This window comes from Xyrauchen texanus, chromosome 6 (assembly GCF_025860055.1).
Source record: "Xyrauchen texanus isolate HMW12.3.18 chromosome 6, RBS_HiC_50CHRs, whole genome shotgun sequence".
NCBI classification, from domain to species: Eukaryota; Metazoa; Chordata; class Actinopteri; order Cypriniformes; family Catostomidae; genus Xyrauchen; species Xyrauchen texanus.
The window spans coordinates 28,922,701-28,939,331 of NC_068281.1; the positions used below are offsets into that span (position 1 = coordinate 28,922,701).

The window sequence follows — 16,631 nt, forward strand, 5'->3', positions numbered from 1 at the left end:
AAATGAATTATATGTTGGTTCAAAAAAAATGAAAGAAACCATGATGTGCGAGGTTCATTTAAAATTCTTAAAAGTATTTTTGTTGTTGTTAAAATTGGCTCTTGATGGGTATACATTCACTAATCTTCAAACTAAAGAGAAATTATTTAAGGTTGCATGCAGGGGTTTTAAATCCCAGAGTTGTAACATCTGTAAAGGATATATAACACAGTTATCTTCTTCTGAATGATTTTACAAGCAACAGAATATACAGTGATATTGAAACCAAAAACCTCCTTTTGGCAGAAGCTGGTGGAGGTGCAGAGGTTAGAGAGATGCTTTACTTAAATAATGGCCATTTTGGGCAAATTTGAGCCGATAAATGACTAACTGGTTTCCTGAAACAAGCGAAGCCAAACACATTTACTTAATGATTTTGAGTTCAGCTACACATGTCATAGTAGAATAATTCTTCTTTGTGTCTGTTTTCATTTTTAGTTGTTCGAAACAGTCTGACATATCTCTTCATACATCTTTGGCAGGCATGGACCACAAAATTCTTAGTAATTTGAGAAATACCACTTTGCTCATTTTCTTACAGACTCAAATAACACCTTCGCATTTCTTTATTATTCTCCATGATTACACACAATATATGAGCTTAATTGCTGTACATATTTTCATTGTGTTCGTTGTTTATGCTCCAGTAGTGCAATGTGAGTTTAAGAGGCTGCTTGGCTGCCGTCATGAAGCCTCTCCGTCTCAGTTTACTCTCGCTTAGGTGAAGCTGTAACGCAGGTCAGCTGTGTCTGCAGCGACTAACGGGAAGCACATGCCTGGGCCACTGGGGGCAGCATAGATGCCCACTCAGGATGGTCCTTGCTTATTAATTCCACAAAATATATACCTGTTCCTCTATCGCAGATTAAACAAGCTCTTCTTTGCAAACCTCTTCTCTACTTTCCCTATTCAACTTTAGCTCCTTTTCCTTTTTTATCCTTTTTCCCATTGGTCACATCTGGTTCTAATAGCCGATGTGATAATGTGTTCTAGGGTGTCTTGACTCCTGGCCGCCATGGTCAGACTCCTAAAGAATGATTATGCAATTGATCAATCTCAGTGTTTCCTATCTCACGGGGGAGTATCAACATTACGAAAGACGAGGAGGAGGGAGCAAAGTGTTATTAATGAGAGTGTTTATGTGACTCATTTGGGGAAAAGTGTGAGTGTGTGTGGGGCGTGTGTTTGTGTATCTGTAGTCTCTCTCCCCAGTGAAACGAGTTTGCATTGTAATCACATACCCCAGATGCTCTTATCGGCAATCTTAGTGATAGATGACTCACTTTCAACACAAGCCAGTATAAATATATGATCTAACTGACCATGACTGATCAATTTAGATAACGTTTTAAAGGTTTACATGCATTGTGAAGGTCTCTGAAAGTTTTTTCTTGTCTTTTCTGTAGGTAATGACACAAACAAACATGTAGCAATGTGAATCCTCTACCACATTAGCGTTGATGACAAATCAAAATCCATGTTTGAGTACATTGATTGCATCCCTCAGGTCAGCAACTTCTTTCACTTTTGATTACTGAAATGCAACAATTTTAAATATAAAAACTAGTGATTCCCTGGATGTTTAGCTGGTATCCCACACAAGGTGCTAAAATCTTTGCCTGGGTGGCCAAAATATGTTCTGCGACAAGTATTGAAAGAAGCTTGCATAGAATATAGACAGTGGCTGTGGTCAAAATTGAGTACTAATGTACTGCTCTGTATTTGAAACATTATTAATACATATTGTGCAGTGATAAACGTTTCAACGTTGTCACATTACCTCATTATGTTTTGTTATGTTACAGCCTTATTCCAAAATTGATTAAATTAATGATTTTCCTCAAAATTCTACAAACAATACCCCATAATGACAACGTGAAAGTTTGTTTGAAATCTTTGCAAATTTATAAAAAATAAAAAATGAAAAAAATCACATGCACAGTATTCACAGCCTTTGCCATGACACTCAAAATTGAGCTCAGGTGCATCCTGTTTCCACTGATCATCCTGTTTCCACTTGAGATGTTTCTACAACTTGATTGGAGTCCACCAGTGGTAAATTCAGTTGATTGGACATGATTTGGAAAGGCACACACCTGTCTATATAAGGTCCCACAGTTAACAGTGCATGTCAGAGCACAAACCAAGCCATGAAGTCAAAGGAATTGTCTGTAGACCTCCGAGACAGGATCGTATCGAGGCACAGATCTGGGGAATGGTACAGAAAACATTCTGCAGCATTGAAGGTCCCAATGAGCACAGTGGCCTCCATCATCTGTAAATGGAAGAAGTTTGGAACCACCAGGACTCTTCCTAGAGCTGGCCACCCGGCCAAACTGAGTGATCGGGGGAGAAGGGCCTTGGTCAGGGGGTGACCAAGAACCCGATGGTCACTCTGACAGAACTCCAGCGTTTCTCTGTGGAGAGAGGAGAACCTTCCAGAAGAACAACCATCTCTGCAGCACTCCACCAATCAGGCCTGTACGGTAAAGTGGCCAGACAGAAGTCACTCCTCAGTAAAAGGCACATGACAGCCTGTCTGGAGTTTGCCAAAAGGCACCTGAAGGACTCTCAGACCATGAGAAACAAAATTCTCTGGTCTGATGAAACAAAGATTGAACTCTTTGGCCTAAATGGCAAGCGTCATATCACAAGGAAACCAGGCACCGCTCATCACCTAGCCAATACCATCCCTACCGTGAAGCATGGTGGTGGCAGCATCATGCTTTTTCAGCGGCAGGAACTGGGAGACTAGTCCGGATCGAGGGAAAGATTATTGAAGCAATGTACAGAGACATCCTTTATGAAAACCTGCTCCAGAGCGCTCTGGACCTCACACTGGGGTGAAGGTTCATCTTCCAACAGGACAACGACCCTAAGCACACAGCCAAGATAACAAAGGAGTGGCTACGTGACAACTCTGTGAATGTCCTTGAGTGGCCCAGCCAGAGCCCAGACTTGAACCCGAGTGAACATCTCTGGAGAGATCTGAAAATGGCTGTGAACTGACGCTTCCCATCCAACCTGATGGAGCTTGAGAGGTCCTGCAAAGAAGAATTGGAGAAACTGCCCAAAAATAGGTGTGCCAAGCTTGTAGCATCATACACAAAAAGACTTGAGGCTGTAATTGAACAAACTTCTTTAACATTGTCATTATCAAATCAAATCAAATCAAATCACTGTATTGTCACACTACCATGTACACAAGTGCAACAGTGGGTGAAATTCTTGTGTGCAGTTCCGAGCAACATAGCAGTCATGACAGTGACGAGACATATACCAATTACAATAAACAACATACTTACACAAAACAATTTACATATCAAATGTACACATACTTACACAACACAATATTTTGGGGTATTGGTTGTAGAATTTTGGCGAAAATAATGAATTTAATCAATTTTGGAATAAGGCTGTAACATAACAAAATGTGGAAAAAGTGAAGCGCTGTGAATACTTTCCGGATGCACTGTATAATTCAACAAGTGGCGTCTCAGTTCACGTTGTCTCTGAAATGTATTTTTAATCCAGTTTTGTGTGAAAATGTCTAGCTTTTGCATTCCAAACAAGTAAAGAAGATGTTGAAACCTGTGGCTGATATAACTTCCAGTTCATTCATCGCATTGGAAATGGAAGGTCAAGTTGAAGACATTTCATTATGTGATTCAGCCTTCTTCTGGGTATTCTGTGCAAATAGAACGTTTGCATACTGCAGAAAAAGAGTAGTCTGGTTTTAAAGTAGTATTGTAGTATGCTTTTATGAACATAGCTAGTCAGGGCTTGACAATAAAGATGGCCTGGGGCCAGTGTGAGAGAGCTTTGGGCCAGTTGCTAGAACTGTCACTTGCCCGATCGGGCCAGTGCTGCATTTATAACAGTAGTGCAAGCAAACAACAAATGAGAGAGCACAAAAATTACACAGAGTGAATGAAGTCTTCTAACCGAGGAGCGTGAGTATATTTATCTCGCAAAGATGCACAAATGCATAATATACTGGATGCGCCAATGCACAGTTGTGTGCATGCACAAGATCGTGCAGACACAGAGTGCACTCTCCTGGCACCGTCCTCTCTCTTTTTCATGTGTCTTAGCAGCAGCTATGACCAATGTGTAGAAAATAGCAGGAAAATAACCCACTTAATGAATTTCATAGTGGGATTTAACGTGTTTTGCAACATTTTAAGTATCCCTGCACGTTCCGTGTTCACAGTATGTGAAATCCCCACATTTTTCATTTTTCCATGTTGGTAAAAATTAGTAATCCACACATTGGAACACAAAAAATCAACAGTTTAATTCTATAGAACTGAAAATCCATGTCTCTCCATGCATAAAGTCTCATCATCATCTCTCTCCATGCAGCGTAGTCTGTTTAACATGCATGTGCTCTCGTAAAGGGACAGAGCACTCTTTTTATTCCCACTGTAAAAAAAACAAACACATTTTCTCTCATTAATTTGCCTTTAGAGATGAAGCGCTGAATGAGATGTGATAAACTTTGTTAAACCCCAGTTATACATGTGTCTGGAAATCACAAACCGCTCAATATCCAAAATGTAAGTATACATTTAATTAGGTAATGTTTCAAAACTAAACATTCATTTGACATGATAATGCCATTTGATAGGAAATGAAGCAAGATCATTATGGCTATTATTATCAGAGCTGTTCAGCTGCAGGGTGAAGATGACTTCATATCATCCTCATATTACAACTGTAACATGTCTCATTTCTGGACCACACAGGTATTTTTGTTTTTGATCTTTGTATATCAGTGTTGGTCTTTTTTGGGTTGTTTGATTTCATGTTGTATAAACATTGTTAATTCACAGATTAGGCCTAATATCTACCTACTGTATATTACACGTCACAACCGACAAAGTAGCAAGTCTGTTCTCTCAGCTAATAATCAAATCTTTAACTCAGTGACTAAATCTTTGATCCTTCTTGTGAAAACACTACACATGGGCAAAAGTTGCATGACAGCTTGACTAAACGGGAGACTGAAAACCCATCATCTCCTCCACAGAACTCTTGGTTTAAAGGCACATGACGTCTGAGGTTAATATGATGTATTTATGAATTTATATCTGTAAAGCGCATATGGGATTACATAAGGCACAAATCATATCTTGCAAATTATAAATGTGATTACATTTTGAGGGCCATTGTATTTAAAAAAAAAAATGTCCTCCCCTTTTTCTCCCCAATTTGGAATACCCAATTCCCAATGCGCTCCAAGTCCTTGTTGTGGCGTAGTGACTCACCTCAATCTGGGTGGCGGAGGATGAATCTCAGTTGCCTCTGCGTCTGAGACCATTAATCTTCGCATCTTATCACATGGTTTTTGAGTGCGTTACCATGGAGACATAGCGCGTGTGGAGGCTTCACGTTATTCTCTGCGGCATCCACGCACAACTCACCAAGAGCGAGAACCACATTATAGCGACCACATGGAGGTTACCCCATGAGACTCTCCCCTTCCTAGGAACTGGGCCAATGTGGTTGCTTAGGAGACCTGGCTGGAGTCACTCAGCACACCCTGGATTCGAACTCGCGACAACCGGACCAGTAGAAAAAATCCTTAGCATTGAGCCCTGCTAGTCTTTTTGTTGCAGTTGTGTGTATCATGCATGTTATGTATGCACCTTTAACAGTGTTGTAAAAATTGGCAAATTATAATGCTGTCTTTCTCTCACATGGCTTTAATGACATAACGGAGCTAATTTAATAAGAGGGGGCCTTTGTGGGGTCACCAACAATTACCAGGTTACAATTTCTCTACAACAACTTCTGCCCAATCGTTGTCATCTTTAAAATGCTTGTCTACTATAATTGGGTGAAAATGCCTACCAGATGCTTGTAAAAAAAGGTTAAATTCCCCATCCTAAACGTTCAGCCAATTGCCTGGAGACAGTCAGGGTTTGATGTCAGAATAGCTGTGTGACTCCTAAGGGAGGTATGCAGTGCTGCAATTTTTCTTTCTTTCTTTCTTTCTTTCTTTCTTTCTTTCTTGCATATGCACATTTGTTTTCAATAGTTTTTGCTCCTCCTTTCTTTCTTGATTTTTTATTTTGTTATTTGTTGTCATTTGTTTGTTTCTTTCTTTTGTTCATTTGTTCATTTTGTTTGTCCCTTTGTTTTATCTTTGTTTGTTTGTTTTCATTGACTTCTTTCTTTCTGTCTTTGTTTTGTTTTTGGTTTGTTTATATTGTTCATTGTTCCATTGTTTCATTTTTGTTGTTGTTGTTCTTTTATTTGTTCATCTGTTTTCATTCTTCTTTCTATCTATCTTTATTTCATTTATTCTTTCTTCCTTTTGTTAATTTGTTAATTTTGGTCATTCTTGCTTTTGTTCATTTGTTATCTATTTGTCTTTCTTTTGTTTGTTCCTTTGTTTTTGTTCACTCTATTCTTTCTGTCATTCATTTATTTTTGTTCTTGCTTTTGTTAATATGTTTGTTTTGATCGTTCTTGCTTTCATTCATTTGTTAATTGTTTGTCTTTTGTTCTTTATATCTTTCTTTGTTTGTTCATTTGTTTTTTATTCCTTCCTTTTTCAATCTTTTTTCTTTCTTTTGCTTGTTCGTTTGTTCATTTGTTTTTTGTTTTTACCTTTTTATATTCATTTATTCTGTCTCTGAATCTGGTATCCCTCAAGTCTACGCCAGCAGGTAGCCTGGTCCCGTCTTCAGTATGGGGAGGATTTAGATCAAACAACCTCTCTGCTCTGGGTTCTGAACCTGCAAAAAGAGGCCAGGCATTGAACCTATTCTCTGCCACAAAGGGGTCTCGCTATAATTACTCCAAGCTGTGAGGGGAGAGTGTGTGTGTAAGTGAGGAAATGCTTGGAGGGGTTATGGTGCTATGAAATCATGGAGCGCTAGAGAGGGAGGGAGGGAGGGAGGGAGGGGAGGACACAGGGGTATGAGGCTGGGCCTCCCATTGCTGGTAAATAGGACGGAGCAAGCAGGTGCCAGTGAGTCTAGACTGTGTGATTTGGAGGCCTGGGACCAGGTTATGTGATACTCAATATGGGAGAGGCCTGATTGCAAACTGCTTCCCTATTCACAGGCTTGCCTTGCTCAGTTCGTGCCTTCCTGTTTAACATCCAATCAGCCCACACCGCGGCCATGCCCAGTGCAGCCCATGGAGCTCCTCTCGGGACCCTCTTTTCGTGTCTTCTCTCTCTTCACCCACATGTGCTGAATCCATTTGCAGCTAGCTAGATATCTTTTTAAGATAACGCTTCCAAGTGCCTCTCATTGGGCCATTATCAGCCTCAGCATTGACCTGATTGAAGTGGACTTTAGGATATTGTCTCAACTCTCTCTGGCTCTTGAATAAACACAAAAATAACTATCCCTTTGCCAACAGTGACAGTGCTAATACTTCTCATGGTCAGTAACAGTCTGTTTAATCATTTATTTATTTCCTTTTTTTTCCCTCTAATTATTGCTCGCAAAATCCCCCTTGCTTTTGAAATATACATCAATCAGCCTATTGTGCACTGATGGTCAGGACCCAGATTGTATATTGGACATCATGATGTGACCAAACACAGCACCAAAATTGTGTAGCATACAAAAGTAACAATATGTCCTTAAAATCACACATTGAAATATATTATAACCATGAACTGCATAGGCCAGACAATATTCAAAATTACTTGAATATGGCTAAAACATTTATAGCCTTTTATCCATATGTTGTAAAACATTATAACACATGGATAAAAGGAAAAGTTTCAATTTTGTTATTGTATAATAAACAGCAGAAGTGTGCTTAACAAATACTGAGCCAAATATTGTATGAGAATTAGCCATTTTACCAAGTGAAAGATAAAATTGCTGCAAAATACCTTAGTTTAATTTGCGTGCACACAGTCTTTGGCAACAACACGAAAAGACATGGGAAGCATTTTTTCAGTACAGTTAGCCAGTTGTTATAGCAAAATAAACCCAGACTGGGCGATCAGGACCCCGTCGCTAAGCGGAGTAGTTGGTAGTTATTACACAACTACTAACCAGATAAAAAAATGGACATACAAGATTTATTTGAATTGAAACCATGGATTAATGTGAGAATAGTAAATCACTGAACAGCTGAAATCATCTCTGGTTTGCTTCAGAGTTCTGTTGATGTTTAATTAGTAAATAATTATCGTCTGACTGCTCATTATGCATCTTTTAACAAGACTACTTGCCAAATATATAAACAAATGGACATTAAACATTGATTTGAGTTGAAATGATTTTATTAGCTTATTGTAGAGATCGTACAGTGTTCAAAGAAGCAGGAAAGATGACTCACAATACCTGAATAAGCAGTCTGATTTTGTGGATGTACGGGTGTCACTTAGAGATGTCAGATCGCTAGATGGCGCCAATGACCAGTTAGAGTCAAGTATTTCAGAGAGCTGTGTAAGAACCCTATTTATTTAGCTATCCTAACTTTACATCATTATATAGTTAGCTGCATTTTATTATTTGCATTTGGCATTGTTTTTTCCCTGATGTCCACAGCCCCACAGACCTGCAGCCCATATTTGTGTCGGGACACACTAGAGAACCACTGTTGTACAGTATGATATGTGTGTGTTTGTGTTGACACCCTGGGTGTTCATTTCCTATATCGTGTGTGCAGCTTATGCAAATGCTGTTTGAACACAGCGAGGAGAGAATCGACACTGAGCTCATCTCCTTCTGCATCAACCTGGCTGCCAACAAGAGGAACACTCAGATCATCTGCGAGGGTAAGAGCCTGTGTCTCATTTCTCCTGGAGCGAAATGCAAACCACATGTGCTGAGCCACACTGTCACAAACTTCTGTGTTTACATGTAATAAAACAAACTGTCACACACCAGTGAAGTCTGGTACTCTTCTATAATAAATACTAGATAAAATCAGTTAAAGCTTATGATCAGTTTCTTACTGAGCATGATTGTTTGTAAGTGGTTGGATTTGTGTGTTTGCTGTGCAGGTAATGGATTAAATATGCTGATGAAGAGAGCGCTCAAACTGAAGGATCCGCTGCTGATGAAGATGATTAGGAACATCTCACAGCATGAAGGCCACTTGAAACAGCTTTTCATTGTAAATGCACAATATTTTTTGCCATTCAATATATTGAAACATCAAAGCATATGTATAGCTTGTTTATGACTTGCAATTATGGTGAAAAAGTTATTAAAATTATGGTGATGAGCTTTAGGCCTCATTTAATATTACATTTGTGGTAATCTGGCCTAGTTGTTGAAGATTTGAGCTTGTATCATAAACATAATAGGGGTAATTCATGAGCTATCTCCATTGTGCCAGTTTGCAAGACTCTTATTCCAGGATGCTCCAGGGAGATTTTCCCTGTATTAAGTCTACTGTAAGTAAAAGTATCTCCAAAATCAGGGGTTCTCAGCTGCTGGGTTGCTAGCCAAAATTGGTTACAGGTCTGTTCTTAAAGGGTCATGGGCAATAGGGAAAAACAATGCTAAGTGCAATAATCAAATGCAACTTACCATATAATTGTGTAGATAGGATAGCAAAATAAAAAGGCTTGTCAACATTTAAATTGGAGAATTGTTTTTTTTATTGCATTTATTTTTTCAAACTCTATGGTTATTTTGTGCAAATTCATCTGTGACTTGGTAATATAGCTAATATTGATAAAGTATTTGGCTCAGTATTTAATTAGGTTGAAAAAACTTTTGCTATTGTAAATGCATTTACAAAATTGTTAATGTTCTTTATCCTGTGCCATGTTAATAATTTTTGCATATTGGGCTTATTTGTTGGATTCATGGTAAAACCAGCTGAGAACCACTGCTTGAAATGACTACTTGACAGAAATGCCTGAAGATTTTTGGTGTGATTTTTCCCTTTAGGAATTTGTGGGTGACTTGGCAGCTCAGATCAACCAGGTGGGAGATGAGGAGATTGTTATTGAGTGCTTGGGTACAATGGCAAACCTCACCATCCCTGAACTGGACTGGGAGCTCCTACTGAAAGAGTACAACCTGGTGCCCTACCTCAAAGACCACCTCAAACCTGGTAACTGGTGTTTGCTTTCAAGCCTTTTGTAGTCTCAGGATATAGTTGAAAGAGACAGCGAATGTACAATATACTACAGTACATAATATGCTGGATTTATTTAACAATGTATACTATTTTGTTAAATATTATTATACAAATATTATTCATTTTAACCAGTTGGTATGTCTGTAAGCCAGCATGGAGTATGCAGTGGCAAACATTTAAAAAAGCTACATTGTTGTCAGATTGCCTCACAATTTTGCATGTTTTGATTAGCGAAAAGTGTCTGTTTATAATCTCAGAAATTAACATGATAATTTCGTTTTATACAATATTTTCTTGTGTAAAAAGGTTTTAACTTTTGTCAGGTCCAATCAAATGAAGATTGATTGCCTGTTATTGTTTTACACTTGAATGGCAGATCAAGTCGTGTGCATTGCATTTTGGGATTTAGTGTTCTACACAGTGCAGTGTGCTTGGTTTGTATAGTGAACATTTTGACATACATTGATCATCCACAACATTAAAACCACCTGCCCAATATTGTGTAGGTCCCCCTCGTGCCACCAAAACAGCTCCAAGCCACATCTCAGAATGCTATTCTTCTCACCACAATTGTACAGAATGATTATCTGAGTTATCGTAGACTTTGTCAGTTCAAACCAATCTGACCATTCTCTGTTGACCTCACTCATCAACAAGGTATTTCTGTCAACAGAACTACCATTCACTGGATGTTTATTGTTTTTGGCACCATTCGGAGTAAACTCTAGAGACTGTTGTGTGTGTGAAAATCCCCGATGCAGTTTGGCACAGTTTTGGTGGCACGAGGGGGACCTACACAATATTAGGCAGGTGGTTTTATTGTTGTGGCTGATCGGTGTATGTAGTAGGCAATTAAGATATTCCATGTATACAAAAAACTTACATACAATGCACAGTATACCTAATGCACACTAAGAGTAGAAAGGTAGTATACAATTTCAAAACCCCCAAGTTGCGTTTTTAAAAAAAAAAAATTACATGTATTTACTAAAGCTCATTTGAACATTTTACCTCTGTGTTTCAGGCTCAGCGGAGGATGACCTGATCCTGGAGGTAGTGATCATGATTGGTACTGTGTCTATGGACGACTCCTGTGCCATAATGCTGGCTAAGTCTGGCATCATCCCTGCCCTCATTGAGCTGCTAAATGGTAAACTCACTACCAATAGTTCTATCAATACCTACTTATACCTATATTTTCTGTTCTGAATTTTCAAGAAAAGCTGCAGAATTCTATGGAATGGATTTAACCAGGGTAAAATGTGTTAATGAAACTGTAACATTATCACGTTAACCAAAATATTTCATAACCAAACATGCAATTTGTGCATTTCAGTTCAGTCTCCTAAACCCAGTTCACAAATTCTCTCTTTTATGCATTAGTTCTAACCTGAACAGTGAATTCCAGAGGAAAATATCAGTGATGCTTTGACATTTATTTGCTCAAATCGCAGCAGCCCTCAACTTTTTTGTGTCTGTAGCAACATAAGTACCACATTTCTACATGGCATGCTTTGTCCTTCATAGTGTGATCTGATTAAATGAATTTTGAAGAGTTTATTTAGACTAAACTAATATTAAATTAGAATAAATTAGAATAAATAAACAGACCATGGCTACGTAGGACAGGGAGGGCTGGTTCTCGCTCTGTGGTTACATGCTGGAAAGTGACAGCGTTTTCAGGAACAGGAAAGCCCTGCTCTCATGGTATGCATCAGATTTGCTGGTCCTGCTCAATGTGAGCCCTCATTTCAATAAATGCCTGATGGCGGGGCTCTTCCTTTGCACTGGAAGGGATGAATGTTTGAAGTAAAAGGAGCCAAGGTGGTGGAGAGCTAACATAGACTGTCCAAACATACACAGCTTCCTCTCAAAATGAAAAAGAAACTCCCTGAATTGGCTGTTTGTTTTTGTCTTTTGCACTTGCCATGTAATACTTTGTTATTTTGATCATGACAATAAAATAACAAAGCTGAAGCTTGCTTCCCTCGTTTAACACATTATGTCACATTATGTGGGTATCGTTTATTTATACATATTTTTTCAGCACGAATATTCGTATTCTGGTCCATTGGCTCTTGGCTCTTTCTCATCGCAATCCATTTACATATTCTCTGTGATGTTATTTGTAGCTTATTCAAAGCTTGTACAGCTCCTTGCTGTACCAGTATTCAACTTCTAGTCCCACGGAGCAGCTAGCCTCTTTGCTATCATTGTTCTGGAGGAATTTTGATCCCGGGGGAAGAGATTAGACTGCGCCAGATCAACATTTAAATAAAGGCTTTTATTAAACTTTGGAGGGGGCAGCTACAAACGCACACTTCTTCGTTGGAGCTTTCTTGATCGTTTCAGGGGAAAAGTTGATACTTTCCCCAAATGACAGCTTCTCACGAGAGCCTTCATACATAAACATGGTCCACTGGAGAATGTCAGCTCACATGAGCAGGCACCAATGGATAGGAAATGCCTGCACAGCTGCACTGTGTACTTGAAGGATTGTGTATGTTTGTTGTTTTGCCGTATCACATTTCAGTTTAATGTAGACATGCAGCCATTCTCCTGATAAGGAAACAATTGTGCCTTTATGTACTGAAATGCCCATGAGTAACAAGTATTATTGGGCCAATCCTTCATCTGAGGCAAGATGGTTTTTCATTTGTGTGGATAATCAGGCGAGGTCAAAATAATATTCTTCATGTGTTTGCTTTTGTTGTGTTACCAGCCCAACAGGAAGATGATGAATTTGTGTGTCAGATCATCTATGTCTTCTACCAGATGGTCTTACACCAGGCCACCAGAGATGTCATCATTAAGGACACTCGTATCCTTATTACAATCAATTGTTTTTCCATCTATAGGCATGTTGTTTTGTGCAGATGTTTTGTAAATGTCCTTTGACAGTGTTCACTGGTGCATTGAGATTTTAGGGTGCTTCAATCTTCACTACTACAACTATATTTATGAATAAATGCTCTTTTTTAACATCTAGACAGAGAGGGAGAGTAGAGATAGATAGCTGTAGTCAAAACTTTTGAGGATAAACATAATCTATAAAGCCAGAGGCTTATTTCCATTGTGGTTCTATATGTGAAACATAGAAACAGAAACATTGGCTGTGTCTCGTTTGGAAGGATGCATGCTAGGTAAGACATGTCCTTTGAAGGCTGCAGTATACCGAGTGTCCTCTTTAAACAAGCCTTGTTTAAATGAGATGGCCTTTCTAGGACAAACAGAGCATAACATGGTTGCTATGACAGCACAAGCTTTTTGAGTGAGAAGGGAACAAAGTCCCTTTAGAAGGGAATGTATAATGTACATTTTAGGAGTTAGGATGTAAAGAGAAAAGAAAATAGATTTTACTGGTGTACTTTTAGTCTTATACTATATTTTAATTATATGTTAATATAATTATACATATTATATACTCTGCACCCATCTACTGAGGTACTTCAACTTGGGGATTAACATTCCTTGTGTTTGAACATCATATTTATAGGCAAATGGGCATAATTCTGTTGAAGCAAAGAATTGTGGGTTATGAGTCCCCACAGATACACCTCATGCATCCTCTGAATTCCCGTAAAACAAGGTTGCATTCTAAGGCCGCATTCGAAGTGTCCTATTCGCTTTTCTGAAACGAGATAGCCTTGATAACGTATGCAACCGACAAATGCGACCTCCGGAGGACACAGCCTTCCAAGAGAGACACAGCCATACTAAGGTAAAATACCAAAAGTTATTTAACTAAGATCTCACTGAAAAACCTTCAATAAGAAAAATAAGCCATCTTTTTACTGCCATTTAAAAACTTTTCTCAGCCAGAATAATGTTTGAAGGAATATTCCGGGTTCAGTTAAAAATGTACAGCATTTGTGGAATAATATTGATTCCCACAAAAGTTAATTTCGACACATCCCTCCTTTTCTTAAAAAAAAGGCACAAATCTGGATTATAGAGAGCCTTACAAAAATTTAGAGTTCATGGCAATCTTGCCGCAAATTGCTCACTGATCATTTTCACATGCAAATGAGCTTAGCGGCAAACTTGCAGCAAATTGTCCACTGTTGCCAAAGGTTTACTGCAGGTACACCGCTATTGGTGAAGAGCTGCAAACATTTGTGGCGAATCACAAGCTCATTTGCATGTGAAAATAATTTGTGGTAAATTTGCAGCTAGTTTGCCAGAACTGTAGATTTATTTTAAGGGGAGGCACTTTCAATTGGGGCCAAGTGAATGGGGCCAATTTTTGGAGGGATTAAAGGCAGAAATATGAGTTTTATACTTTTATAAAAGCACTTGCATTAATTATTCTGTTAAAACTCTTGTATTATTTGAGCTGCAAATTGTCATTTTAGGGTTTGATGGCATTATATCGTCATGTTAACAAAGTTGTAAAATTGCCTGTAACTTTACATAGAAAAGGTTAGTAAGTGATTTTATCACACTAAAATCATGTTTACACACATATTGTTTATGTCCTGTGGCTATACTTTTGAAAAAGACTGTATTTTAACTTTCAAAAATGTGCCCACATTCACTTCTATTGTAAGTTCCTCACTGTAATGATGAATAATTCTGCTATACCAGAAAGATGCAGCATAATCAAAGTGAGGCATTTTTTAAAGCCTGAACATATAGTAGCGCTGACATTCTGGCTAGGAATTTAATCCTATTACAAATTTGTGCTTGAGCGGTTTTGAGACCATGGTCACTAGATAAAGGCTCCAACTTTGGTAACTGCAATTTAATCAAATGAATTACATCAGATTCAGATTAATTAATCAATATCGCAATATTGCATCAGTATTTGCTGTGAAAAGCCTCCAAATGAAGATAATTACAAGACATTTTATTTTTGTGGAAGATGAGTAAATCATTGAATAGACATGACAAAAAGTTTCTTTTATTTCTATATCATTGAACATAAGCTTATCACTGGCCAACTATCAACAGCAATTCATTTTGCAATTGAGTTTGTCAATCTACATGAGGTAGACTTTGTTCAAATGGGTGTTCTTGCAATCTGCACAATTTTTTTAATTGTTGGTCTATTTTAGCATGCACTACATGAAAGTCTTTGACCATTATGCCACATCATCCTGGGTTTTTTTTCCCAGTGAGTGGCACCATGAATGACACATTTGGCAAACGCCATGTTGAGTTAAAAATAAAGATGCACCAGTATGATCCTTTTCAGCAGATACAGATTTTAATAGAAAACTGTAGGCCAATACCAATATTTTGCCACCTTCAGATCATTGTTTTGCTTAGGAATTATGCTTTAAAATTGCATGAAGACGTACAAAAACGATTTATTGTTCTAACTATAACACATGACAGGCCAATATTTTATGAGAACCACAATTAAAGATAAATACAAGATCTTTTTTTTTTTTTTTTTACATATATTTTTTTTTTACATATGATAGAACATTGCAAACTCATATTATGCATATTATGCTTTGTCAGATCAAATTTATTTTGGTAAATGTTTCTTTATATTTCACAGAAAAAAAACCTATGATAAAATATGCAATTAACTTCTCATTCTGTGCCGTGTACTCTCTGTAAGTGTGGTTTGGTGAGGCACGTTGCCTATAGTAGTGTATGGGTCAGGGAGAACGATGAAATGTTCAAATATTTTTATGCATAATTTCTTATAATCAATTGTACTAAATTAATTTTAAAATGACAGCTCCTATTAACAGAATAATTTATAGTCTTGTCAGTTCATCTGTTGCTGCTTTTTAATTTCCACATGGAAATTATGGTGGTAATAATCTTACACTGTCTGAAAGTCAGATATTACAAGACTTTAATGGTCTATGAATTTCAAACTCCTTAACCGAATTATAAAAGAGGCCCCAGCCTACCTCATCGACCTGATGCACGACAAAAACGTGGAGATCCGGAAGGTGTGTGACAACACTCTGGATATTATCACCGTAAGTTGTCAGGAACAAATGTGTACATAGGCACCAAATCAGAGTGAGAGAGTTCAGTCACAGAAGGCATGTGTTTTGGCTCTATGCTGACCATGTGTGTTTACCATGTCGATAAAATCTCTGCAGCTTAATGGCCACTCACTGACATAAGATAGCAGTAATTGGTGGTGAACTATGAGAGCCAGGTTTGTTTGGGGAAGTGTTTCATTCACTTTATTAGTATGCTCGTTAAGTCTCGGCCACATGAAAGGGTGCGTGTGGGATCTGGTTTGTATATGTGGTGACAGAGAAAGAGCAGATGGATATACCAGGCTCAGCAAACTGACATGTTTGAGTTAAGTCTTGACATTGATATCAAATATGCAGATTTACTTTCTCATGTAATTGTTCGTAACATCATCTTAATTGAGAGACTATATTCATTCATTCATATATTTTTTAACCTTAACTTGATGTTGATTAAAAAAATCCTTTGACACATCATATATCAATTACCCATGGATCAGGTTAGAAAAAATCTGTCCAAACCTGTAGCTGACTTTAAGTTAGTGGGTTCAAGTTTGTGTGCAA

General features: G+C 38.0%; 1 pseudogene; it reads left to right on the forward strand.

Moving 5' to 3' along the window:
- Positions 1-16,631, forward strand: part of LOC127645695 (kinesin-associated protein 3-like) — a 50,628-nt pseudogene that overhangs the window by 14,374 nt on the left and 19,623 nt on the right.